Genomic DNA, 9,037 nt, shown 5'->3' with positions numbered 1-9,037 from the left:
ATTTCAAAAAGGACTTTCCAAATGAAAAATATCATTATTTTACAAAATAGTCCAAAACATGAAAATATGAGATACTTGAATTTTGATGTTTTGACATAAACAAACTTTTTAAAACTTTGTGAAATGTTTTTATAGACTTAGTAAAACATGTATAAATTGATATTGAAGTCTATAAACTAATAAGACAATATTTTCACAAAATTACATATTCTATGCAATAAGTACTAAAACACAATAGAGTATGTAATATCATAAAAACCAAAACACATGTATGTATATATAACTATATATATGCATAGAGACCAAAACTTGTGTATATATATATAACTATATATATATGAAGAAACCAATAAAATGTGTGTGTATATTATACTATATATATATATACGAAGAAACCAATAAATGTGTGTGTGTATATGATATTGAGCTTAGAGTATCTAACACACATAATATAAAACCTAAACTAAATATACCAAAGCTTGATCTTGATCTTCAATAGGCTTGACTTGATATATTTGCGGATGAAGCTTGAACTTGATATCTTGAACTTTGAATAGCAAGGCTTCACCGACATTCCGCCAACCTCCTTTGGATATGATCGTTGAAGCTCTATTCCATCCATCCTCCAACAACGTTGTTTGTCTATAATAAATAAGAAAACACAAATACTAGACAAACAACATTAGTAGTAAATTGTTTGTAAATCATCATCAAAACAAGAAGGCCAACATGTATGAAAGGAAATGAACAACCAATGTATAATATATCATGCATATAAACAAGAAAGAATATACTCATAATATTTCTCCCCCTTTGACAACATCAAAAAGGGGACAAAAAAATTAAGAGAGCGAAAGCTCCCCCTACAAATAAGCATGGGTGAGTATGAAGCAAGTATAGGGATTGCTCCCCCTATCAAAATACCATATAAAATATAAGCAATAAAAGATCATGGCAAACATATGAGCAAGCATAAAAAATATGCTAAGAATCACTCACATTCAAGAGATAATGAGAACATAAATAAATATATCAAGATGAACATATTGTCTCATATCAAAAACATAAAAACCATGTATAAAAAAGATTTATGAAATCACAAGAAGGAAGACATGAGAATCATGAAAAAAGTTTTCAAATGAAAACAAATCAACCAATGAAATCATAAATCAAAGTTTAAATCCAAAAACGATGTTTGATCAATCAAGAAAATTTTCTTTGTGGGATTTGATCAAACCACATATGGAATACATTATAAGGCACGAATAAATGATCCATAAGCGCAAACACATAAATATCATCATATAAGTGAAATATAATGAATTCAAAGTAATACTTCAAAACAAAATCTTTAATAAAAGAATTTTAAGAGAGGCAACAATATATCAAGCTCTTAAGCTTGTTCTAAGCCATATAATCATTCTTGCATCCGGTAAACATGATTTGGGAATAAACACCCAATAAATCCGGAGGGTTATATAAATACAAACCTCTCATCAAAATCAAAGCTAGGAATTATGAAAACAAAAGAATTTGACCAATAAAAAGAATTGTTTTCATAAAAGATTAAAATACATTTTTCAAAACCAAGAAAAAGAAAATAAAAACTTCTAAAGTTCTTGGTTTAAAAAATTAAATTTATTTTGGTACCCAAGAACTCTTGGTACCAAAAGATTTAGGGACATGACCCCTATCATTCAACATTTGGGCACCGGGTCCGGTCATAGCAATAATTTTGTAAATGACCCATTCGATTGCAATAAGTACAATGAAGAGGATGCATTTGGTTATGTTGACCATGTGGATGTGCACGAGGAACATTTGCAAGTAAAGATGGTCTTTTAAGATTATTTTGCAAATGAGAAACATCATTAAACAAAGGTGGTCTTTTCGGAGCAATTTGCAAATTTGGAGTATTTTGCAAATCAAAACAAAATTTAGCAAGATGTCCAAACCTACCACAAGCCTCACATTTAAAAACATGTGGTCTACTAGATACATTTGACAAACGTGATTTCCTTTTCAAATCAAAACAATATTCGGCCGAATGACCAAAACGACCACAAAACTCACATTTGTACATATGGGCATGTTTATGATGATCTATACGTGTGTGTACATGTGAGTGTGATGATGAAGCTTGATGGGATGCACAAACATGATTAATCTTGATGGGTTTTTGTGCATTATAACAAAATCTAGCAAGGTGGCCTTTACAACCGCAATTAGTGCATTTATAGACTTTGTTATACATGTGTGCATAATGTGTAGGTTTCTTAGAAGAGTTTGCATTAGACTTTGCACACAAGTCCATAAGCTTATTATGATTATCAATGCATGTGTTTAAGGTTGAATCTAAACAAGATATGCGGTTTTTCACATGATTCAACTCATCATTAGATACAACATCATTGATAATAGAAGTAGAGCATGCATGGTTATTCTTAAAAGAATCAAATTCATTTCTAATGCATTCTACTTCTAGCATGGCATTATTTCCATGAGTTAAGCTAGAAATAGATGAGATCAATTTCTCATTTTCCAAATTTAACATATCATTGTTTTCTTTAAGCATTATATTTTCATTTTCAATGATGTCAAATTTGGACACTAGCTTCTCATGATCGGATTTCAATTCTACATGCTTGCTTTTAAGATCAATGAAATTATTTTGTAATTTTGTATAGGCATGCAATAATTTCTCATATGCACAAGCGAGTTCATTGATGGATATATCACTATCGGATTCCGAATCGCTTACCACACTAGGGCTATCGCCTAGTGGCCGTGTGCATGATGATGCTCCACACTCACTTGAAGAACAATCCTCCAAACTATGTCGGATTTCCTCCAAGTTGCCTTGATGTGCTTCTATGAATTTCCATAAATTGTAAGCACTATTAAAATGAACAAATTTGTTAGAAAATGATGAGTCAAAGGCATTAAGCAAATATTCTAACAAAAGCTTGTTCATATTAAACATTTTATTATCATGATCGCTCCACTAGGATTTCTCCAATGTGGGCACAATATAAGCACAATCAATAATTTTCCATAAGTCGATATTTCTAGATTCAATAAATAATTTAAATCTAGAAGCCCATTGAGCATAGGGAAAATTAATGAATTTAGGAGCAACATTTGTATTCCACTTGGATTTCTCCAAAGTGGGCACAATATAAGCATCATCTATAATTTCCCATAAATCAAAGTGTTTAGATTGAACAAAAAGTTTAAATCTAACACACCATTGGGCATAGGGGAAATTATCTAATCTAGGAGTAATATTAATGGCATAACCTAAACCATGCATATCCATAATATAAAAGGCAAGCAAGATACAAATAAAGCTCAAAATTAGATTAGCACAATAAGCTAACTTGGATCTTTAACTCAAGGCGATTAGACCTTAAATCAAAGAGCACCAAGCTCTGATACCAATTGTTAGACCCTAGAGGGGGGGTGATTAGGGTCTTATGCTAATCTAATCCGATTTTATGCCAATTAAAACTTAATTAATAAGTTATCCTAGCAAGTATGAAATACAACAATGTATATGAGCTAGGATAAGCAATATGAACAACAAGATATATCCTAACAAAGAGATATAGGCAATGTATGTGCAAGGATATATAAACTCAAGGGTAAACAATCTAAACTAGATAGTGGGCAATATAATCAACAAGCAATATACAAAGGCGATATAAGATAAGAACATAAAATTAAGTGCGCCAATGCAATCACAAACAAACAATATGATTACGGAGTTCGGTCCCCACGACCTACGTCTCCGCTCCTCACCTCGAGGAGATCTCCACTATCACAACCGGGTTTTCTACGTTCACCCGAACAACGTTTACACCTCACAATACAATCACTATGTAATCACACCTCACACACTAAGTGTTGGTCCTAGCCCGTGTCCTCCTCCTCAAGTGCTCGGTTACAACCTCTCCCTAGGCACGTCAACCGACGCCACTCCTCTTGGATTCGACCCCGTCTCTCACCACACACTTCTCTCGGTGTACAAGTGTATTACAAGTGAATCCTCACAATAAAGCACAATTATGACAAATGATTGTTCTCAAAATAAGGTGAGAACTCAATTAAGCTCACTCTCAATGTCACAAACCCACAACCCTAAATTATACTATGAATGTAAATACAATAAGCTCAATAGGTTGTGTGTGAACAAAGAGTATCAATAAAACAATTAAACTAAACTCAATATGAAATCTAGCTTATGAAATTATAATCAAAATAATAAGTTGCTAGATGAGTTTAGAAACACTTCTCTAAAGATGACAAGAGATTGGGAGAAGAGTGGATGCTCAAACACCAAATGATGATCTCAACTAGCTCTTGTGAAATTGAATTCACAAACTCAAACCCTCAATTGCTTAAAAGCTTCTTAAACCAAACTTAAATAAACACTAAACAAGTTTAAACCCTTGTTAAACTATTTTAAAACATTCTCTTGGTTGTTGGGAGATGTAAATGCAATGGGGTATTTATAACAACCCAAGACATCAGCCAAAACCCTAAGAAAATGACAAAAACAGCCCCAGCAAACAGCTCAGGAAATAGCCGTTGGGAAAGCAACGGTAATATGGGCGGTCGACCGGAAATTCTATCGGTCGACCGACGGAGAGCAAAAACCCGAAGAAACAATCTGGACCATCGTCGGTCGACCAATGGAGCTTTCGGTCGACCGGACCGGTCGACCGACAGACTCTCTGTCGCCCAGTAAGCATATGAACTCAGGTTCGGTCGACCGGTTCGGTCGACCGAAAACTGACATATATAAAAAATAGGTTTTTGACACATTTAAACAATTTGTAAAATATTCATTTGACTTGTGAAAATTATGAAACTTTGGGAAATGTATATAAACATGTAAATGAACATGTTACAAAAAGAATTTTCCAAATTGCATTTCTCATTTGTGAAAAATCATCATTTTGCAAAATAGTTCAAAACACGAAAATGTAAACATGTGAAATTTGATATTTTGGCTAAACCATGTTTTGAAACTTTGCACAATAATTATATAGACTTAATAAAATATCTATATGATTATTGTTAAGTCCAAAACTAAGAATATAATATTTTTTCAAATACAATAGAAAATAAAACATATGAGTATGTATATGAAAATATATTTGTTTCATATCTAAGTAGATAAACCAAATCACAATAATAAATATGAAACATGTAATTTCATATTTATAGACATAAAAATCAAAACTTGTGTTGTATATATATATATGACTACATATATATACAAGGAAACCAATAAAATGTGTGTGTATAGATAATTGAGCTTAGAGTACTTAACACACATAAAATAAAACCTAAACTACATTACCCAAGCAATCTTGATCTTCAATTAAGCTTGACTTGGTACACGTTGCGGATGAAGCTTGAACTTGATCTTTAACTTGAATTGTTGTATAGGCTTCAATCCGACATTCCGCCAACCTCCTTTGGTATGATCGTTATGGCGCAATCCATCCATCCTCCAACTACGTTGTTTGTCTACAAAACATAGGACGTTATCTTACAAATAAGTCTGGGACTATTATAGCCTCTCAACCAAAATTCTTTTAAAAAACTAGCCGCTTACGCAAAAGCATGATCAATCGGCTTGTTGAATATATCAGTCGACTTGATCAAACTTAGCTGTTTTGGCTCAACTGGGGTTGTTCGGATCAGTCGACTATCATAGACTAATCTTGAAGGAAAAACAAAACACGATCGATCGACTGATCAACTGTTCGACCAACTGATTCAAGCAATTGTCTACTGGTCAACAGTAATAGTATTGCTGTAAAAATAGCCTTCTGCCAAGTTGATTTGGTTGATTTTTCAGTCAACTAAATAAGACACATGCTGATACTTGAATTTGCTGAAACGTTTATTTTCTAATTCGATTTTTAAAATAGTAAAACATTCTAAAAATAGTAAAACTTAGGAACGAAAATATTTATACCTATAAAAATAGATATTGTTAAAAGATGGAATTTCTATAAAATAGCATTTCCCCATTTGAAAAAACTCATTATTTTCAAAACGCTATGAAACGTTAATATATTCATAGATTAACAAATCGTCAAAAAGACAAAAATCGTGAATACTTGATTTTGATGAAATCATTTTCAAACAAGTTTTGAGATACTTTTAAAATGGATCAATAACTTCAGATAGTATGTAAAATAGTTATAATTAAGTCTATTAATCTGCAAAAACACATTATTTTCCAAAAATGACATATAATGCAATAATCGCAAATAATGTGTAGGTGTATGGTTGTGAGCTCTTAAGTATAAACACATAAAGTTAAAACACCTAAACTAACAAACACTATAACCCAAGCTGATAATCTTCATGAAGCTTGATCTTAGGTAGTAAGGATGAAGCGCGATCGTATGTCTTTGACTTGAATGGGCGATGACTTCATTTCCGAATTCCAATTAGCGATGTCATCGTTAAAGCTACAATTCCATCCAACGGTCCAACAGAGGTATGTTTGTGTAGGGATACCTAGCGATCAAATTGCAAATACTCAAAAATGATATTAGAATTGTCTTGTTAATCATCAAAACCATATTAAGACAATAGGCTCATAAACATGAGACTTAACAGTAGGAGGCCCTTTCGCAGCTTCACTGTGACATCCCCACTCTTTAGTCCGACCATTAGACTAGTTATTGAAAAAATGTTAGTGTCATAAATAAAGAGCCCAAGTACAAAGAACAACTAGTGTTAGTTATTTGACAGTGGACTTTAGCAACATGCAGTTGCTCTTAGTGATCTAACGTCTTGCACGCGACCAACGGGCCCTTGGCCCCGAGGCGTGATAGTTCAGGACCTGGGAGAAGCCACAAATATAACAATGTTATAATTAGAAATTAGAGATAGGCATTTGCATGAACACAATTCAACCTGGGCGATTTTTGCAGCCCAATGCATCAAGCCCCAAAACACTAGCCATGCATGCAGGGGTGGGGTTGCTTAGGGTCGAAAATATACGATTGATTCTTATTTTTACAGAATGTGTTCTATCACTTGGTAAGAATCTTACAATCGCTCTCTATAAGAGTTACATGCAGCCGAAGAGAAGGGTTAATTGAATTTCTTTTTTGTTTAGCGTTGCGCGGCTCTGTGTTGGCAAAAGGTATGCCGTACTGATGCCTTAAGTAGAGCCTTGCTTCTAGTTGACGATCAGATCAAGATTGCCGAAGGTTTTTGGAGATGGCTTAGGCCCTGCCCAAGAACCGAGGATTCGGGTCTTAGGCTTGTGGGGCAAAAAGCTCTACTTGGATTCCTCATATTGATCCAAAAGTCGTTTTTTTCATAGCTGCTCGTGACTATTTATAAGCCCTAGCACATAACTGGTACGTGTGCCGTTCGTCTGATGTCGGGGGTTAGGAGAGGCGTATACTGCCTCTGCAATTTAGCCCACGTGGCTGACTGGGTCTTTAAAACATACAGCTGAACTTCGTGAGGAGGACGGAGCCTCGCCTGCATGGCGAGGCTTCGTTAGGAGAGGTTTCATTTAGATTAGACTAGCCCTTAATGCGCAAGTAAGGTTCATCTGCTGTAAGGCCAGGTTTGCGCAGGAATAAGCAAGCTTCTTCTGACAAATTTTTGTGTCTTCACTGACTTACTTCGTCTGACGAGCTTCTGTCTTCACTAATGGAACTTCATCTTGAATAGTTGAATCTAAACTACGTACAGACTTTGGACTCGAATCTAACTACGTAGCAAGACTTTTGTGGACTCCTTATGACGCGGGCAGCTTCGCCCTTCACTGAAGAGCTTTGTAATCCTGATGAACTTTGATTCTTCGTTTCCAATGACGAGCTTCAAAGCTTCGTATCTAACATTGAGCTTCGAAGCTTACTAGCATTAGCTTTGTCTTCAGTGGACTAAGTGTTTTGCGATTGCAGTCTCGTCTTCAATGATGGAGGCTTTGTCATTAATGAACAGAGGTTTGTTGGCTGAGACAAGGTTCGTTCTGCGTGAGCCTCGCACCCTCGAATTTGCTTCTTGGCATTTTTTTAGTGTCTACCAGCGGCGTGGAGCGGGGGTTAATTACGAAAGGTAAATAGACTATGCATTTCTTTCTGTATTGCTAGAAATTACAACAAATTGCTATGACGATATTGGTTGGTGAGAAAAATATGCTAAGCCTTCACAGAAGAAAATTAAAAATAAAAATAATCCACCTTATTAAAACTATCTACACCAAATTTCCTCCAATATGTCAATTTTTTTGTATAATTTTTGCCTAATTATCTTCAAACCAAACACCAAACTTGCCATTTGAAATACATTTCCTACAACAAACTTGTAGCTATATAAACATCGTGATTTAAAGTTAATTTTCAGTCAACAAATATGATGCATGTAATATTTGTTGACTAAAATTTACTGCAATTATTTAGCAGCCAACAAACAATCCATTAATTCTTTTAAAGTTTATCATCTACCAAAATATTATTTGGGCGTATATAATTATCATCAACCCCTCAAGCAACTTTCAACATTTTGGCAGCTAAATTTCCACAATACTTTCAAATTTGCATTTGAACCCCTAATGATTTCATAAAAACCCCCAATATATTTGGCGTAAATTTACACTAAACCCCAATACCTTTTTTTAAAATGGCATGTTATGTTATTTTTTTGCGTTGTAAAGTTATGGGGTTATCTGTAAAATGAGAGAAGAGTAATAAGGACGGTTAGCAATTCTAAAAGATTAGTGGAGGTTTAGTATAATTTTTGAAAGTTCTGCGGGCGCTTAGTGCTAATTACCATTTAGCGAAAAAACATTCCAAAAATTAGTTGAACATTGAGGACGTTATACGGATTGTCATATAAAAATACCCAAGGAGCGGTAAGTCAGCTAAATTAATTTAATTGCAGTAGTAAATTAGCGTTTATTCTACTTAGCTCATATAGGGGCGTGTTTGTTTTCAGAATCCCAAAATTTATGGATATAGATTTCACCATAGATATTTAAAATCCATAA

The sequence above is a fragment of the Asparagus officinalis genome, chromosome 1 (genome assembly GCF_001876935.1).
Source record: "Asparagus officinalis chromosome 1, Aspof.V1, whole genome shotgun sequence".
NCBI lineage: Eukaryota > Viridiplantae > Streptophyta > Magnoliopsida > Asparagales > Asparagaceae > Asparagus > Asparagus officinalis.
Note: the sequence above shows the minus strand (reverse complement) of the source record.